The sequence below is a fragment of the Scyliorhinus canicula genome, chromosome 3 (genome assembly GCF_902713615.1).
Source record: "Scyliorhinus canicula chromosome 3, sScyCan1.1, whole genome shotgun sequence".
In the NCBI taxonomy this organism is placed as follows: domain Eukaryota; kingdom Metazoa; phylum Chordata; class Chondrichthyes; order Carcharhiniformes; family Scyliorhinidae; genus Scyliorhinus; species Scyliorhinus canicula.
The window spans coordinates 118,639,274-118,659,959 of NC_052148.1; the positions used below are offsets into that span (position 1 = coordinate 118,639,274).

The 20,686-nt window shown below is 47.9% G+C and overlaps 1 pseudogene; it reads right to left on the bottom strand.

Moving 5' to 3' along the window:
* Nucleotides 1-13,150: 13,150 nt before the first annotated feature.
* Nucleotides 13,151-19,434, bottom strand: LOC119963637 (annotated as a pseudogene).
* Between the last annotated feature and the right edge of the window lie 1,252 nt (nucleotides 19,435-20,686).

Genomic DNA, 20,686 nt, shown 5'->3' on the forward strand with positions numbered 1-20,686 from the left:
ATCACCTGTACCCGACCCGTCAGTGACAGAGGGAGACCATCGCACCGTGCCAGATCAGCTTTCACTCTCCCCACCAAACTAGTGATACTGTACCTGCGAAGCCTCCCCCACTCCCGGGCAACATGCACCCCCAGATATCTAAAGTGAGTCCCTGCCCTACGGAATGGCAGCCCCCCCCCACCCCTGCCCCCACCCCCGGCCGATACACCACAAAATACTCACTCTTGTCTAGGTTCAGCTTGTACCCCGAGAAAGACCCAAATACTCGCAGTAGCTCCAATATTCCCCCTATCGACACACTCGGTTCCGACGCGTATAACAGCAAGTCGTCGGCATATAAGGACACCCTATGCTCTATTCCCCCCCACCACACTATTCCTTTCCATGCTCCCGAACGTTTTAATGCGATGGCCAATGGCTCAATCACAAGTGCAAACAGCAGGGGGTCAGAGGACATCCCTGCCTTGTCCCACGGTGCAGAGAAAAATATCTCGTGCTGATGTTGTTTGTGCGGACACTCCTCCTTCAGCTCCTTTATATAATAGCTTTACCCAGTTCACAATCTTGGTCCAATCCCAAACCGCTCCAGAACTGCCATCAGGTACCCCATTCTACCCGGGTCAAATGCTTTCTCGGCATCCAATGCCACAACCACCTCTGTTTCCTTCCCCTCCGCCGGTGCCATAACGACGTTCAAAACCCTCCTAATGTTCAAAAAAAGCTGCCTCCCTCTCACGAACCCCATCTGATCCTCACCTATCACCTTCGAGAGGCACTCCTCCAGCCTACCCGCCAGTACCTTCGGCAATACTTTTGCGTCCACATTCAGAAGTGATATGGGCCTATACGACCAACACTCCGTCGGATCCTTATCTTTTTTTAGCAACAGTGAAATCTATGCCTGCCCCAAGGTTTGTGGAAACACCCCCTTCCCTATCGCCTCTTCAAACATCCCCACCATCAGGGGTGCCAGCTTATCCTTGAATTTTTTATAATATTCCACCGGAAACCCATCCGGCCCTGCCACCTTCCCCGACTGCATCCTCCCAATCGCATCCTTTATCTCCTGCTCCAGTATTGCTCCTTCTAATGTAGCCCTGTCCTTCTCCCATAGCCTCGGGTACTCCAACCCATCTAGAAATTCCTGCATCTCATGGTCTTCCCCGGGTGGCTCTGACCTGTACAACCTCTCATAAAGCTCCTCAAAAACCTTGTTAATCAGATCCGGAGCCACCACCAACTTCCCTGCCCTATCCCTCACCTGAAGAATTTCCCTTGCCACTGCTTCCTTCCGGAGCAGACCTGCTAACATACGCCTTATCTCCATGTTCATAAACTGTACTCCTAGCTCGTCTCAGTTGGCGCACCTTCCCCATCTTTTGCATAACTCCTATCTACCTCCAACATCTCATCTATTACCCTCTGCCGCTCCAACCTCTCCTCTGTGTCCACTCTGGTCTTAAACAAAATTACCTCACCCCTCACCACTGCCTTTAGAGCCTCCCAGACAACTGCCTTCGACACCTCACCCGTACAGTTGAAAACTACATATTCCCCAATTACCTTTTCAATTTTCTCACAGAACACTTGGTTCCCCAAAAGCCCCACATCTAATTTCCACCCCGGCCTCTGCGCTACCCCCTTCTCCAATACCATATCCACCCAATGGGGAGCATGATCTGACACTGCAATTGCCGAGTATTCCGACCCCTTAAACCCAGCCAGCAAAGCCTTCCCCACCACAAAGAAGTCGATCCGTGAGTATACCTTATGGACTGCTGAGAAAAACGAGTACTCCCATTCCCTTGAGTGCAGAAACCTCCAAGGTCCACCCCTCCCATTTCCACCATTAGCCCAGCCAGTGCTTTCGCCCTCCCCCTGATGGGACCAGCGAGCGCGGCCGTGATCTGTCAAACCTTGGTTCCTGCACGAAGTTCCAGTCCACCCCCCCACAATCAGTTTGTGTGTGTCCAAGTCGGGGATGGCCCCAAACGCCTTTTTTGCAAATCCCACATCGTCCCAATTGGGACCGTATACACTTAACAGCGCCATTAATCTCCCCTCCAGCGTCCCTGTCACAATAATACATTTTACATCTTTAAAGTTATATGCACATCATATCACAACATCCCCCATTTTCTAACTAAACATTTACCCTTAAAGAATGAAATGATTTGTTTATCTTTCAGCTTTCCTTACGGTGATCTTTGCTGGAGGCTGCTGTAAATTTTTAGAATGCTGGTTAACGATGCTTTCTTTCTGTTGCATCTTAGAGTTCGAGACATAATAGAATTATTTGGTGTGTGGTATTTTCTCATTTGCCATCTATTTTGTCACACTCACCTGGTGTTTGTACTTGAAATGATCTTGGTTGGGGTATATAATAGTAATAATAATAATCTTGCCTATTGTCACAAGTAGGCTTACATTAACACTGCAATAAAGTTACTGTGAAAGTCCCTAGTCACCACAGTCCGGTGCTCTGTTCGGGTTACACAGACGGAGAATTCAGAATGACCAATTCACCTAACAATCAGATCTTTCAGGACTTGTGGCAGGATGCCTTTTCTTCCATGTACTGAATGATCTGTTGAGCTGCTTGCAGAAAAATACTTTTCACTGTACCCTCGGTACACGTGACAATAAACAAATCCAATCCAATCCAATCCAATCCAATCCGAAGCACCCGGAGGAAATCCACGCAGACATGGGGAGAACGTGTAAACTCCGCACAGACAGTCACCCAAGCGGAAATCAAACCTGGGTCACTGGCACTGTGAAGCAACAGTGCTAACCACTGTGCTACTGTGCCGCCCATGCTGACAACTTCTTCTCCTGCCCATCAGTTGGGCATTGTACTCGAACTTTGTCCGGTGTTCAGGTTGGGTCATTCGTTACCTGCATGTTGGTTGTCTGAATCATGCACTGCGGGGGCACGAATCCCGCAACGCCACTCCGAAACCGGGTCGCCGATTCTACGTGCCCCTGTGGCGATTCTCCGCGCTTGACGGGCTGAATGCCCATCGAGATTGGTCGAGTCGCACGCCGTCATTCACATGTGGTCCTACCCAGCGGGAACTCGGCTTTCTTGCTGCGAGGACCATCCTGGTGGGGAGGAGGAGGGATCTGACTTTGGTTGGGGGGGCCTCCACGGTGGCCAGGCCTGCGATCGGGGCCAACGATTGGTGGGCGGGGGGGGGGACCTATGTTCCTTCGCACCGGGCCCCTGTTGGGCTCCGCCATATTGCCAGGGGACCGGCGCGGAGAAGGAACCACACGTATGCACGAACCTGCACAGGCCCTGCCGCGCATGCGTGGATCCGCTGCTCGCCCGTGCTGGCACCCGTATCGGCAGCTGGAGCTGCGTGAGGTGCTCCAGTGTCATGCGGCCCCTTGTATGGTGCAGGAACGCTGCTCCTAGGGGCCAGGTGATGGTGTCGTAAAAGCTCCGGCGTTTACGCCGGCGCCAACACTTTGCACCAATATTGGAGAATCCCGTCGATAATCTAGATGGTTGCAAGGCTTCTGTTGGTACCACGTGATAATATATTCTTGATGTTACCATGCTGAATGGCTGCCCCATTCGAGTATTGATGATCCGATCAGCCTGATCATCTGACTATATAGCTTGGCTAGATATTTCGTGGCTCTTCACCTGATGATGTGTTGTTGACCGAGACCCTGCGTTGATCGAATTAGACAGACACAATAATGACACCCGAATTTAGTATAACTCTACTTTATTCAGAAAATCTAGCTTGAGTGGCGATTTTTAAGAATATAGTGCAGAGATGAATTCGACTCACTACTGAGATCTCAGTATTAACCACACTAGTGAAGGAGGGCTGACCAGGCTACAATAATTTAGCGTGGATGCTTCTTCTCTGAGCTCCAACCTTGGGGCTCCTCTTCTGCAATGGTTGATCCCAATGGTTCTCACGTTGTCACTGACGATGTGTTCCAACACACCCTTCTTTTATCCAGGTTCTGCCAGAGACATGATACACACCTGGCCTGAGTTCTATTGTCTCATCAAGACTTAAACTCATTAATAGAAATAAACAGGATAATCCTGTTTAACCAGGGTAATTTGTCCTCTGAAACAATCATGCCTGACCAGTTTTCTGCCCAATTATTGGAGTCTGATGGCCTCTTGTTTACGTTCTTCCTGTTGCAAAGCTGATCTCTACTGTTTCGAAGTTAGTTACGTATTCATAGCATGCATGGTCTTTTTTGTCCTTTTCTGTGAACATGGCAAATACTGTGAGTAAAGTTACGTTTCGCGATAATTGAGTTTCTGTGCTGACTTGGGTGTCTGGCAGACAGCTGATGTCGATTCCGGCCAGGGCCTTATTTGGAAATTCCTGTTTTGGGCCTATATGACTTTTTCCCTCAATCAGTACTGTCCCCAATCCCACAACGGCTCTTTGTTTTCTGTATCTGTCTGGATGCGTGATTGGGGTTTCTCATGATGTCAACATTTGTTTCTGTCTTTGCTTTCTGTATTTCTAGTGTCCTCTGGTGTCACATTCCTTGCATGCAAGTTAAAAGCTGGGCATTTTGTTGGTACACGTTTGAGACTGCACCACGTGCATTGCTCATGAGGCTTGCCTGTCTGGGCTATCATATCAATAGTGGATGAATTTCGCCCAGCCTCTAGACTCTAGCTCCCATTAGTATGGCTTTGTACAGGTGTCCGCTCTGTTGTAGTGCTTCCATGATGTAACTTTTTGGTTGGTCCAAGAGGTCTTTTTCAATGCTGCCATTGGGCTATATCCTATAACTAGCTCAACTATTCTGCTACTGTGAAGGCATAGTTACATCCTTTACCTCTGCATCTACTTCTGAATTGGCCAATGGTTTCTGTTGGCTGTTGCCTCAACGATATGAAGTCCAAACAGTGAATTCTTAAGTTGAGCTTCACTCAAAATTGATTTTTAAGTTGACCATAATTATATGGATTCTTAAGATGGTTGGGTTCAGAACTGAGGTGCTCAGTCTGTGGAGACCTTCATTGCCTATGGCAATTTTAATTTTCATGGCTTGTTTATTTGGTTCAGAAATATTTAGATCCAAAAAACATAGCTGGGGCACATTGCTGGACAAGGTGAATTCAGACATGAGATCTGTTGCCTTCCAATTGCATGTTAGAAATTTTAAGCTAATCTTTTTTGTCTTTTTCAGGAATTTTTAATACCATCTGGAACTTTTTACAGTTATAGGTTTCCTTTCAGTTTTTTTGAAGTTCATTTAGCTTTGAGTTACAGTACCTTAGTGGCCTCTGTCTTCCGTGATCCTAGGTTATTGCTCTGACTGCAATGGTGGCGCTATTAAGCTCTTTCTGATTTTTCCCCCATTTTTAACTCTAAGCTTTGCCCACAAGCACTGCTTTTGGTCAGGAAAATGGCTGCAAAACTTTCAAAGTGAAACCAAACAGCGAAAAGACTTTTCCCGCAGCTATTTTTTCAGCTGTAGGAGTTGATACTGGATAGATTCCTCTTCCAAGGTCAGTCTGCTGTATTTAATTTCAGCAGTAATTAATTCTCCAGATTCTAGCGACCTATTGTAAAATGAGGGCCACCTGCAACCTGCTGCTAATATATTTACTACTTAAACTTTGTAGCAGATAAACCCTTTATCAAAACCTAGATTTCAACAATTTATCAGGACCCGATGACTGCTGGCTGGTGTGAGGTGTAATCCCACACAAAGGGACATTGGAGGAAGATTGTGCCCGCCGTCAATGAGAATGGCAATCCGAGCATAAAATTCCATGAGAATTGGGAAATGGGCTTCTCACAGGCGAGATCTTGATTCCCGATTTTCCATGCCTCTTTTCCGGTGACATAATGAGGTTCACGCCCACAAAGGGCGAGTTCCTCATATTATAGATTTACATGCATTTTAATCTCATTACCAACACCCCTCCCGTCTCATGAACCCCCCCACCCTCACTAAATATTCAAACCGTGCCAACATGATGTCAAATTGGTGAGATTTTTAACAAGTTTGAAAAGACGTCAATCAGTCGAGGAGATCCCCCCGGGTGCAGAAAGGTAAGTATCGCCACCGGGGGGTGAGTGACATGCTTGAGCATCCAGCACTGCCCCGGCACTGCCCTTGGCATAAGTTGGCACTGCAAACCTTTGCTAGGGGGAGATTTTATTTTCCATGCTGATCGGGGTGCCATTTTTTAAAGGACTCTCTATCAAGCCCGTGCCACCACAGTAAACCACACCCCCACATTTTATTTTTTCAGAGCGGCTCAAATCTGGACTAAAAACTCAATTGTGCAGCTGGAGTGATACACCCAGGTTTCAGTCAGAAGATGAGACTGACAAAATATGGGAAAGTTCTGTCCATTATGTGTAGAATCCCTACAAAGTTGCAAAACCTTTACACATGGCGATGCTTGACAGATGTGTTTTACTTTCACACCAGGGGCACGATTCTCCGCTCCCCACGCCGGGTGGGAGAATCGCGGGAGGGCCGGGCGAATCACGACACGCTGCCCTGGCACCCCTTGCGATTCTCCCACCCCCCCAAAATGGCGTGTATAGTTTTGCGACACGCCGCTCGGAGAATCGGCGCTCACCGTTTCTCACGGCGACCGGCGATTCCCCGGCCTGGATAGGCTGAGCGGCCTGACAAACCCGACCGGTTCACGCCAGCGTCAACGACACCTGGTCGCTGCCGGCGTGAACATCACGCGAACCGGTAAGTGTGGGGCCCTGTGGGGGGCGGAGGGAGGATCGAGCACCACGGGTGTGCTCAGGAGATGTCTGGCCCGCGATCGGTTACCCCTGATCGTCGGGCCGGCGTCTCAAAGGACGCACTCTTTTCCCTCCGCCCGCCCGCAAGATCAAGCCGCCATGTCTTGCGGGGCATTGGAGGGGAAGACGGCAACTGCGCATGCGTGGGTTGGTGCTGGCCAACCTGCGCATGCGCGGCTGACGTCACTTCGGCGCCGCCGGCCGCGTCATTCCCGGCGCGCCGCTTTGACGCAAGCGTCAAGGGCCGGGTGCTCGGGATTCACGCGTCGCCGCTCCTAGCCCCCACCGGGGGGGGGGGGGGGGGGGGGGGGAGGGGGGGGGAGGGGAGGGGGGGAGAATAGGGGTGAGGAGCGGCCTCCGATTCCGGAGTGAAACACTCCGGGTTTCACTCTGGCATCGGCTGTTTCTCTCCATTTCGGAGAATTAGGCGCTCTGTTTTTCTTCTGTGGCGTGTGAGGAGTGAGACTTGTATGTTTTTCAGTCGCAAATCTTCCAAAACCTAGCTGCAAGCCCTGTCACCGTGTTTACAATTTTCTTTTTGATATAAATGTACCAATCATACGCAAGGATTAGTGAAACAATAATGTGCATTCTTTGTATGAAGATAAGATAATGTTCATTGGAAGTACTAACGGTAGGACTTTCAACCCCACGCAACCCCCCCTTCTCCCCAAGTGGCGTGTTCTAGGGGGCAGCAGAAGAGGCACCATAATCTAGCCCCACTGGCCCACCCTATCCCTGTAACCACCCAACCTGCACATCTTTGGACACTAAGGGAGCAATTTAGCATGACCATCCAGCTAACCTGCACATCTTTGGAATGTGGGAGGAAACCGGAGTACACGGAGGAAACCCATGCAGACACGGGGGGGGGGGGGGGGGGGGGAGTGCAAACTCCACACAGGACAGTCACCAAAGGCTGGAATTGAACCCGTTTCCCTGGCGCCGTGAGGCAGAAGTGCTAATGACTCATTCCTGCAACCATTCTGGTAAATCTCCTCTACCAGACGTAAATCCCGTCTCAAGGACCTACATATTCTTCCTGAAGAGTGTTTCCAAGAACTTGGTGCAACATTCTAGTTGCCTACCAGAGCTTTTGCTGGTTCAGAAAAAACACCCTGATCTTTTCCTCAGTACCTCTATTTATGACGTCGATATGAGGCCCACTTTAATTGCCCTCTTAAGGTGCCTTCATAATTGGGTAGAATCAGGATTGCGGTGAAACTCCCACACCACATCCTCTTGTCCGATAAATGCCACCCAGACTCAAAACCTGTCTCTGAGGAGGTATTATATTTTGTCATTGTTCCTCATTGAGATTCAGGTGGAAAAACTGTTCGCCTCAGCACCCTGGGTCTCTATGCCTCCTCATAAGTGCACTTCTCTCCCTCCTCCTCCCTCTTTCCAGAAGCTTATTCTGCTCTGAGTGACCTCTGACCATTCTGCAAGCGATTCTGTATTCAAGCAGAATCTCAATAGTGCACCCAAGTCGGGAAAAAACTGATTTGCGCAGATGGCTCGAAGTTGGCACCTGGTAAACCTCCCCCTGTAGATATTTGTAACGGAAGAAACTATAGGAAGTACCAAACAATTTTAGAATCAGAGAAAATATATAATCAAAGTCACTAACCTGTACATAGTTGGTGAGCCCTTTAAATAGTGCTGATAAGCTGTCCTTTCTGTTGCTGGACACCGGTTCAACCATAAAAGGTAAAGGGAGGGTATTGGCTGAGCATTGATTTCCAAAATGGCCCAGCTTGTATCAAATCAGTGTTTGTCATGTGAGAGTACCTTTAAGAAATGGGTGTTATACAAATGGGTGAGTATTTAAATATCTGTAGTGAGAGTACCTTTAAGAAATGGGTGTTTATTACTGCAGTGAGTCAGAGAGTGGGTGGGAGCTGGGCTGTCTGTCAGCTTATTACTTTCGCTTTAGGCTTTTTGCTGCAGGGTGGGTTGGTTTCATTATAGTTTTGGAGAAGCTGCAAACACCAGCAGGATGTGTGTTGATTCTCTGCAAGCTTATGAATGTCCATTTGCTGATTTGAACGTGGTAACTGTTCTCAGTAGTGAAGTTAAACCTGAGGTGCTTCTGTTAAAGGTTTTGTTTTAAGTCTTATGGATGTTAAAAGGAAAGCTCAAGGATTACTTAGTGTTGTAGTCTTTGGGGGTTGTATTTGAATTTAATGGTTGCTAAGATGTTCACTGTATGTTTTAAAAAGGTTAACTGGAGTTTATAGAATAAACATTGTTTTGCTTTAAAAAATACTTTTCCATTTCTGCTGTACCACGCCTGTAGAGTGGGCCTTGTGCTCCCCATACCACAATCTATTAAAAGTTGTGGGTCAGGTGAACACCATGTACACTTTGGGGTTCTCTAAACCGTGGCCCATAACAGTTGCATGCTGCTTGTGCTGAATACGTCCGGCTGACATTAAGATAGAGGTTGTTACTAAGTTCTATTGTGTGTCTCATCGTATTGTATCTGTTATTCAGCTTCCTAGACAAAAGCAATTGGAGCTTAGCAGGGAAACTGCATTCTAAATACAACATATCAATACCCAACAGCATTGAGTATTTCACACAATAAAATAATTATTAACAGATTGCAATTTATTACCAAAGACGAAACTCAGGTTGTATATCTGTATTCCCATATCACATTTATACAGTTATATTAATGTACAAAATGTCTTAATACATATACAGAGTAAAGTGCTTACATACTTTCAGAATGGCACAAAGAAACTGCAACAGAATAAATAAAAATCAACAAGATTAAGAAAATAATCAACACCTTTTTATATCAAGAATGGAGATATGAAACAGAACCAGAAAGAAATCAGGTGACATATTATACAAAATGTACAAATCTGCTAAAGTTAAAACAACCTCTTAAGAGAGTACTTCTTGAGAGTGAATATTACAAGAGAGAGAAAAAAACAGGAATGTATCACTGTAGTGGAAATGCTGATCTGGAGAAATTGTTTAAAGTGAGAGATTAAACTGGGCATCAGACATGAAATTATTTTAAGAATTGTGAAATTGAAATTAATCTATTTCAGAAAGCAGAACTGAAATGGAAATCTAGACAAATCTAGAAAATTGAATAGGCTGTCAGCTCATAGCAGGTTGGCAGATGTCTGAAAGATGTTTTAATGAGTTTCTGGGCCTTTGTCATATGAACACAGCCCCATTGTGTTGAAATGATGCTTCGTTACACAATCTCCTACTCTAATATAAATCTTTCCCAGAATTTCAAGAACTGGCAGCATTATTAGTCTTCTAACTCAACCTTTGGTATGTTCTACTTCAGGTGTTAAAAGCCAGAAAGGTGACAGAATCTAATCATTATTTTAATTTGCAGCGTGGCCGGTTAGAGATCAGTAGATCCCTCTTTTGGGATCTATCCAGCTCACCACGCTGCGTGAGATCTAACGTGATCTCACGAGCCGTCATGATCTAATCCCGCCCATTGTGGGTGGATCTCTATTTTGCAAATCTGCATATTAGAGTGAGAAGCTAGTCTCACTCTAATATGCTCTCCCCTGATCTATCCGAGATGTTGGGAGCTAGCCCTTTACCTGGAGACTTTGGGCGTAGCGCTGTTCAGTGCTGGACTCTACAAACAGTCCCGGTGGAACTGCACTCATGGTGGTCTTCCAGGGAATTGAAAGCCTCCAGGTACTTTCCCTTGCTAGTGCCAACCTGGGTGCTAGCCTGGCACTCTCAATGTCCCAGGTGGCACTGCCAAGCTGGCAGGGGCAGTTCCAGGGTGGCAGATGGAATTTTTCCTACATCGGGGAATAGGTCCATGAGTGCCCTGTGCATGTATGTAGTGTGTGGGGTTGAGGACGCCCTTGTAGGTGAGTTGAGCCTTTGGGGGTTTTGGGGGGTCCCATGGGGTTGAAGAGATTAAGAGAGCGGAGCTCCTCAGTGCAGGAAATGGGACTAAATGTGGTCTTGTTGGGGAGTTCCCCGCTGAGGCCCCCAAATTGAACCAGAGCCCCAATAGATAGCATGGTGAGCACCCAGCCAAACGCGCACCTCAGGGGATCTTCCAATTTGGACAGATCGTGCCCATAGACAGGTTAAGTGAGTGGACAATAAGGTGGCCAGTGGAATATAATGTGGGGAAATGTGAGATTATTCACTTTGGTTGGAAAAATAGAAAGGCAGAATTCTTTAAAAATTCATTTACGGGATGCGGGCATTGCTGGTTAGGCCAGCATTTATTGCCCATCCCTAGTTTCACTTCAGAAGGTGGTGGTAAGTTTCCTTCTTGAACCACTGCAGTCCCTGAAGTGTAAGTACACCCACTGTGCTGTCAGGGAGGGAATTCCAGGATTTTGACCCAGTGACAGTGAAGGAACGGCGATAGTATTTCCAAGTCAGGGTGGTGAGTGATGTGGAGGGGAACCTCAGGTAGTGGGGTTCCCAGGTATCTACTGCTCTTGTGGGATGCAGCTGGGAAGAGTGGAATCTGAGGCCCCAAGGTCAGCCATTCGTGTATTCCTTCTCATACTCCTATTTCTTATGTTCTTATTTTCTTATCGTTGATAGTGTCCTACAGTGTGGGTTTAGCCCTTATAGTGCCAAAGATGTTGGGCTGGATTCTCCCGCCCTACCCACTGCAAGAACACTAGGGGCGAGAAGCCGACAATGAAAAAATCCATTGACCTCGGGCGGGATTCTCTGGTCGCCGCACGACCGGAGAATACTTCCCTTTGACTCAAGACAATTGAGAAGTTAAAGAGGTGGAAGGTAAGAAAGGAAACCTGACACCAATTTATTGTGTGCACAGATCGGAGTGAGCTGTAGCATATATGAAATTCAACTTGTGTGATGAAGAAAATATTTCAAATTTTATGGATGTGACTCGGTAATTTTTATATTTTATGGATTGGACTGGATAAATATTAAATTGCACTGTTGGATATGTGTAAATTCATGTCTTTGAAGTTCTTTGTTATCAGGGCGGCACGATGGCATGGTGGTTAGCACCTCTGCCTCACAACCCAGGGACCCACGTTGAATTCCAACCCGGGTGACTGTTGTGGAGTTTGCACTTTCTTCCCGTGTCTATGTGGATTTCCTCTGGGTGCTCCAGTTTCCTCCCACAGTCCAAAGATGTGCAGGTTAGGTGGATTGGCCATGATAAATTGCCCTTAGTGTCCAAAGGTTAGGTGGGGTTATTGGGTTACAGGAATAGGGTGGAGGCGTGGTCTTAAGTAGGGTGCTCTTTCAAAGGGTCGATGCAGACTGATGGGCCAAATGGCCTCTTCTGCTGTTATGACTTCTATGATTAACAAAGGTTTTAGCCTGTTTCTGTGGAAATAAATTATTATGCTCTTATTGAGCATCTGATTTTTAATTATTATGTTGATCCAAAAATTTATTGGGGAGAAAAATTGATCTTAGGTCATCGTTGACAAGTAACAATTGCAATTTTCCATTGAAAAATATCAGACAGATTATAAAACAGATGGTCAGTTTGCTGGTACCCATTTTGTGCAACTGCCCCAAACTAATTTCACGTTACTTAGTTAGTAATTGTCCTGATCTGTTCTTAAAAGAAAGAAAGTAAAAACTGACATTTATATAGTACCTCTTATACCCTCAGGACATCTTAAAGTGCTTTACAATTGATGCAATACTTTTGAAGTGTGCCACTGTTGTAAAGTATGAAATGTTGCAGACAGTTTGCGTGCAGCAAGCTCCAACAAACAGCAATGTGATATTGAACAGAAAAATGTAATTGTGATGTAGATTGAGGGATAAATATTGGCCAGGAACTGGGATAACTCCCTATTCTTCTTTCAAAATATGGCCCAAGAAGCTTGACAAGACATTGGTTTAACATCTCATCTCTGTCAGGACAGCACATCCTCACTGCTTCACTGGAATGTCAGCTTTGCTTTTTGTGCTCAAGCCCCGGAGTGGGACTTGAAGCCGCTACCCACTAACTCAGCAGGTGTGAGTGTTTCCAACTGAGTCAAGGCTGAGTCGATCTGTGTGCATTCAGGATATCTACATCCATTACAGCATTATTCACCTTTAGTCTCATGTTGCTCATTTCCCTGCAGTCTGGGGAGTAGTCTTATTTATTAACCCATATTCATGTGCAGCTTCAATCTGGATTCAGTAACCGAGGGAGAGCATTAACTTGGAATAACTGAATCTGAATACTGGTATTCAATAATGTATGGTTGTAATAATCTGCCATATTTAGCATGTCATTAAGGCTGAATGGAAATAGAGTTGATTCCCAGAAGCAGAGTATGCTTATATATGTAACGGATGGTTATCTATTTTTCTGCCAATAGACAGCTATTGACAAGAGTTGTACAGTGCACTTGGAACATGGTGTATGATTCTTATCTGCACAAAGACAAACATACACAGTTACAAATGTACAACACACACATATTCAGGGCAAGCATACAGTCCCCTCTATTCATATTTGAACTGGCACCAATTAAGTAATCAATGTCAAAATTCACAAATGTGATCTTCTTTCCCAGGTAGTGGTAATTAAGCTCCTGCAAACATCGGACAAAGGTATATTTGGAGGCTGTGCTGGAGGTTTCCCAGCCGGTAAACTTTATCAAAATGCATATCAAAGTGCGGATTATCCTAAAAATTAAATTCAAAGAGAATTAGCTAATTTTATTAAGTAATTCATAATGTTTTAAATTTTTGAAGGAAACCATGCAGCGGGCAACTAAATAAGACAGTTCAAGAAATTCCCTCAGTGCCAATGCATCTTTTCTCTATTTGTTCCTTTCTCCAAGGTAGGTTTCGTTTTTTCCATGTCCACCTTAAAACAGACTAACACAGCAACATCGTAATCCAGCACCAGCATTCTTTGTTCAGCTCATTAGAAATGTTGGAGCTGAAATTCTTCAGAAATTCCAATTCGTGTCCCACCCGTGTTATAGTGGGACCAGCAGAACCACACAAAAAAGTGCCAATCAAACTGCATTAATTCACTGCCATTTCTGGGAATATATCTTTGTCTTATAGTCTCTCCAGACCTCCCCACTCATGGAATCTTGACCCGGCGCTGGCGAGATGGAAAGTCTGACCAGGTGTGAGGCAGTTAAGGGGATCCCTCTGGGGCACAGAGGTAAGTATAGCCACTGGGGGATGGGGTAGAGGGACATACCTGGTTGCCAGTGCTGGGTTGGCACTGCAGGACCAACCTGGAATCCCTGAGGGCGATTTTAAATTCTCTCTATCCGTCTGCGAGAAAGCCAGCGCTGGCTCAAAATCTGGAGAGAAGCAAAATCGTGATTCTCTCCGGCATGATTGGCTTTTGGAATCTTGGGCGGAATTCTCCCCCCCCCATGCCGGGTGGGAGAATGGCCGGGGCGCCGTGCGAATCCCGCCACGCCGCCCCGGCACCCGCACTCGATTCTCCCACCCCACCTAAACCGGTGCGGCGAGTTTCACGGCTGGCCGCAGGGAGAATCGCCGTTCGCCGTTTGTAATGGGCGAGTGGCGATTCTCCGGCCCGGATGGGCCGAGCGGCCTGCCCAATATGACGGGTTCCCACCGGCGCCATCCACACATGGTCGGTGCCGGCGAGAACAGCACAGGAATGCTGGGCGGGGGGGCAGCCTTTGGGGGGGGGGGGGGTAAGGGGATCCAGCACCGGGGGGGGGGGTCCTCGAAAGGGGTCTGGCCTGCGATTGGTGCCCACCGATTGATGGGCCGGCCTCGCTGAAGGAGGAACTCCTTTCCTCTGGCCGCGGGGAGGATGGCAACCGCGCATGCCCGTGTTGGCGCCGTGCAACCTGCGCATGCGCGGGTGACGTTGACGCTGCGTAATTTACGCAGCACCGCTTTTACATGGCGCCAAGGTCCTGCACACGTAAATGACGCAGCGCCACTCCTAGCCCCCCAGGGTGGGAGAATAGGGGGCAAGGAGCGGCCTCTGAAGCCGGAGTGAAACACTCCGGTTTTCACTCCGGCGTCGGGACTTATCCCGGTGGGAGAATTTCGCCACTTATCTCAAGTAGAATAGTGAGAATCAACCACGGGAGCCCAGGGCCTCATTTTAATACATCACCATGTCATTACCAAACACTCTCTCCAGACCTCCCCACTCATGGAATCTTGACCCGGTGCTGGCGTGATGGAAAGTCTGACCAGGTGTGAGGCAGTTAAGGGGATCCCTCTGGGGCACAGAGATAAGTATAGCCTCTGGGGGATGGGGTAGAGGGACATACCTGGTTGCCAGTACTGGGTTGGCACTGCCAGGACCAACCTGGAACAGCAAACCAGGCAGTGCTAAAGCTCTGCCAGGGAGAAGTGCCAAGGTAAGACCCTAGTGGGAGCCCCATAGAGTGGTGGATTATATGTGTGGTGGGAGGGGGAGAGTGTGGACATTGAAGGGGGGTTTGGGGGATCTGCTGCCGATGACTGTCAGAGGGTGTGGGGGAGATGATCTGTTGGCGATGACCTCGGGGGGGGGATGGGTGGGGGAAGGAATGGGCGGACAGCAATGACTGTCGGAGGGTGTGTGGGGTGGGTTGGGGGGGGTTGCTGCTGGTGACGACTGTTCGGTGGGGGTGTGGGGGAGAGGACTTTCTGGCGATGACTGTCTGGTGCTGTGCGGCTGCAGCACTGGTTGGAGCGGCAATTAAGGATGGCGCCCCAATCTGTTTGAAGCAAGTTTCTGGCTCTAAGAGTTTCCGCCTCACCAGAATTGCCGCATTAACTACGCCCATTTGCATTTTTCTTCTAAGAGGCTCAAGATTCCATAAGAAATGCTACCAATTTCTCTCTGGTCTGGCACTTGGCAATTTTGTGGTAAGCTTCTGCCCCCGATCTGCCTCCTACATGGAGTGACTGCAAGGAAGCAAGCCTGTGGACTGTGGACTCCTTACATCACATGGCCGCACTGCTTTGGCTCTGTTGGGTTCTGCCGTATGAGTGGACGATGGGATACCCAGTGAGTGAAATATATCAGCCTCCACAATTGACTGTTGTGGGCTCCAGCAGGCTAAATAAAAAAAACTTTTGCAGGAAATGAAGCAGAACAAACGGAGGGGGTCGGGAAATGGCTGGGGGTAGCTTAATTGCAAATTGTATTCAGGCATTAGGGTACCCAACTATGATGTGTTGGAGATATGTCTGATGTGGTGCTTGTACCACTTGTCATTGGTAATGAAATGTCCTTCCATGGATCTTCAAAAGCTGCAGGCCAACACTGGAAGTTACCAGCAGGTCCAATCCAGTCATGACAGCTGAGATTGCAACCTGTTGGTGTAAACGTTCTGCTTTCATAATATGCTGGGATATGAATTAATGCCTTCTTATTTTCTGCTGAGACAGTGAACTTTGGACTAAGAGCGACTCTAACAGATGTATCCTCCAAAGACAATGGGTCAAGTGAGGACCAGTGCTCCATGGACTGCAGATGCTGTTATTTTAAGCTGCCAAAACAACTGCAAGAGGAAAGGTTGCCTCGAAATGCACATCACAGTCTGGCAACTCATGACCTTATGACTGGCAACTTAAAACTTTACGACCTTTTGTAATCACACGTGCAATATATGGATTGGACAAAAAGTAAACTACTGTATAAAGAATTGATAACTAAATGTGGTATGAATTGCGATACAAAGAGAATTGATTGGCTATATGTAAATGAGAATGCAAACTAATTCTGCTTTGAAAGGGTATAGTAACACAGTTTGAAGCCACAGCTCAGAGAGAAGGTGTGCTGGCAGGACTAAGGAGTCGAGTGCCTTTCTCCCAGAGCTCTGCTCAATAAATTGCTTCTTTTGCTCACGTTAAGGTCTACTTGTGAATAGTTTCACCAAATAAACCTATGGTGAAACAAACATTAAAAACATTTTTAAATAATACATACCTGGGATATTTCTGGGCTTCATCTTGCTGACGGCAGGTTTTCACAAATAGCTCCAGCACAAGTCATTATAGCTACATTTCTAGTTAAAATTGCAACGAGGTTCTATGATGTAAATGGTGTTCTAATTTGAATATTAATACTTTCCTGCCATTTGGCTGCGACTTCAAAAGTCCCAAAAACCTACAAGTTAAAATGGTAGAGTGCATGAATACAGCAGGAATGTAGCAGAAAGTACCTGACTTGCCAGTTTAATGCCTGACTTGCATTGCTCCCATTGGGGACGGGCCAGTAGCAAATGTCATGTTGTTCACCGTGGGGTAACACGGATTGCACACAATGCAATTAACTGATCAAGTATACACCAAACGATGGCAGAGGTTCAATAAAAGATTTATTGAACTCTAGTAATGAAACACACAGCTGCCTGTAGGTTGACTCTCTACTACCCTAAGTAAACTAAAGCTAACTATCTAGACTGGGCTAGCTCTGATTCACGTGTTGGTGGTGTTGAATGATTTGTACACCCTGACTATCACTATAGCTATCACCAGTGGAAAGAGGCAGAGTACTGATGCCTCGTGTGTTTTATAGGTGTGTCTTGTGATTGTTTGTGTTCTGTTCTGTATATTGATTGGCTCACCTGGGTGCCTGCTTTTACCTCATGATGTGCATGGGTGCATATTATGACAGCAAACAGCATGAAGTCACTGCTCTGGTGCCCAATTTTACCCCCTCCCCACCTGTCATCCTGTCCTTTGGATGCTGTAAAATTCCATCTCTGATGTTAAACCTTTCCCTTTGGAATCACAGATCAGGAAATCATTGCAGAGTAGTGAGTCCCATGACTTGGATGTGCTGACCTCCATGCCTGATTCTTGCATCTTGCAAAATTTACCCTCAGCCATTCATTAACATGAGTGAAATGGAAGCTCAGAGAAAGAGTCCTCTAATCAAACAAATGCACACATGTTACAAAGCAGCATTGTAAAAATGTGAATGCAGACAATTAAACAACATAATCATTCATGATCATTATTATACTGTAGTACAGTATTGGAATGAGTTTCACTTTTTTCACACATTTGAAGGCGTGATGAATGCGTTACACCTGAAACAGCAAAATATACTTGTGATATCGGTCAGTAAATATGTTTTTGTTTCAAAATGAAATAGAAAATACAATAGGATAACCAAGCCTATTTGGTTAGCTACTTACTTGGTCTGCTTCTTTTCCATCCACAAGCTTAAGATCTTCAAGGTACCATGTATTGATTTTTTCAAATAGTTCATTTTCACTCGAAGATACACTTTTCACAAAAGTGATTTGCACCTCTTTGCAGTTTGTTACTAAAATGAAAAGATGGTGCATATAGAATTTTTAAAAAGTGAAGCACAAAAGCAAGTTTCCTATTATTAAACTTATCTTACAAGATATCATGAAATTAATATATATTTTTAAAAAGTAATTTTTATTAAGATTTTCAAAAACATATCAAAAAACATAAAATAACAACAAGGAAACCATATTAACAACAACAAGAAGAAAAAAACACAATAACCCCCAAAACCAAACCCCCCCCCCCCCACACAGATACACATTTCTCCCTTCCCCCGCAACAAACCCCCCCCCCCCCCCAGATTTCTCCTCCTCTCCCTCCCTCCCTTCCCCCGGGTTGCTGTTGCTGCCGGCCTATTTTCCTACCGTTCTGCCAGGAAGCCCAGGAAAGGCTGCCACCGCCTAAAGAACCCTTGTACTGATCCCTTCAGGGCAAATGTCACCCTCTCCAATTTGATGAACCCCGCCATATGATTGATCCAGGCCTCCACGCTTGGGAGCCTCGCATCCTTCCATTGAACCAAAATCCTCCGCCGGGCTACTAGGGACGCAAAGGCCAGAACACCGGCCTGTTTCGCCTCCTGCACTCCCGGCTCCACTGCAACCCCAAATATTGCGAGTCCCCAGCCTGGCTTGACCCTGGATCCTACCAACCTCGACACCGTCCTTGCTACCCCCTTCCAGAACTCCCGCAGCGCTGGGCATGCCCAAAACATATGGGTGTGGTTCGCTGGGCTCCCCGAGCACCTAGCACACCTGTCTTCACCCCCGAAAAACCTACTCATCCTCGTCCCAGTTATGTGGGTCCTATGCAGCACCTTGAACTGTATGAGGCTAAGCCTTGCACAGGAAGAGGAGGAATTCACTCTCTCCAGGGCATCCGCTCATGTCCCCTCCTCAATCTCCTCACCCAGCTCCTCCTCCCATTTACCCTTCAGCTCCCCCACCAAGGCCTCATCCACCTCCTGCATGACGTGGTACACGTCCGAAATCCTCCCCCCTCCAAACCACACCCCGAGAGCACCCTGTCCCATATCCCACGTGGGGGCAGCAGAGGGAACCCCTCCACCTGCCGCCTGGCAAACGCCCTAACCTGCATGTACCTAAACATGTTCCTCGGGGGAGCCCAAACTTCCCCGCTAACTCCCCCAGGCTCGCAAACCTCCCATCCACAACATGTCCCTCAACCTCCTGATACCTACCCTGTGCCAGCCAAGAAACCCGCCATCGATGCTCCCTGGAATAAACCGGTGGTTCCCCCGTATCGGGGACTCCATTGAGCCCCCCACTTCCCCCTATGCCGTCTCCATTGCCCTCAAATTTTGAGGGTAGCCGCCACCACCGGGCTCGTGGTATACCTCATTGGGGGGAGTGGCAACGGCGCCGTTACCAACGCCTCCAGGCTCATGTCCACGCAGGGCGCCATCTCCATCCTCTTCCATGCTGCCCCTGCCCCATCCATTACCCACTTACGCACCATCGCTGCGTTGGCAGTCCAATAGTACCCACAGAGGTTGGGCAACGCCAGCCCCACCCCCCTATCCCTGCCTCGCTCCAAAAACACCCTTCTCACCCTCGGAGTCCCATGCGCCGATGCAAATCGAGTAATACTCCTGTTGACCCTCCTAAAAAAGGCCTTTGGGATAAGGATGGGGAGGCACTGGAACAGGAACAGGAACAAAAAACCTCGGGAGCACCGTCATCTTGACGGACTGCACCCTGCCCGCCAGCGACAGCGGCAACATGTCCCATCTTTTAAACTCCTCCTCCATTTGCTCCACCAGCCTAGTGAGGTTAAGTTTGTGAAGGGCCCCCCAGCTCCTAGCCACCTGGGCTCCCAGGTACCGAAAGCTCCTCCCTGCCCTTTTCAGTGGGAGCCTACCAATCCCCTCCTCTTGATCCCCTGGGTGCTGGCCCTCGGCCTCGCGAACCTCCACGGATCCACCCCTCCCATCTGGTCCATAAACCCCCTCAACACCTTAGCCGCTGCGGGCCTCCTGCCCGTCCTGGACATGGATCGATCCAATGGGGGATCCAGCACCGTGTTAAGTCCCCCCCCAGTATCAAGCCCCCCCCGTCTATAGATCCGGAATGCGGCCCAACATGCGCCGCATAAAACCCGCATCGTCCAAATTTGGGGCATAGACATTCACCAGCACCACTCGCTCCCCTTGCAACTTGCTGCTCACCATCACATACCTCCCTCCACTGTCAGCCATCACCTTTGATGCCTCAAACGACACCCTTTTTCCCACCAGAATCGCCACCCACTGAATGAAACACCTGGCCTACCCAGCCCTTCCTCAGTCTAACCTGGTCCACCACCTTCAGGTGCGTCTCCTGAAGCATAGCCACGTCCGCCTTCAGCCCCTTCAGGTGCGTAAACACCCGGGCCCGTTTGACCGGCCCATTCAGCCCCCTCTCATTCCAAGTTATCAGCCGGATCAGACGGCTCCCTGCCCCCCTCCCCTGCCGACTAGCCATAACCCGTCCCCTGCCCGCCCCAGGCCAGCGCCCCCCGCTCGGCTCGTTCCCCACGGTGGCAAACTCCCACCCTGGCCCCCCCTGCATACTCCAGTTCCTTCCTGGCCATTTCAGCAGCAACCAAAATCAAAGTGCCGGTCCTTGTAGGTGACCCACAGACCCGCCGGCTGTAACATGCCAAACTTTCTGTGGAGCACCGCCTTCGTCCGG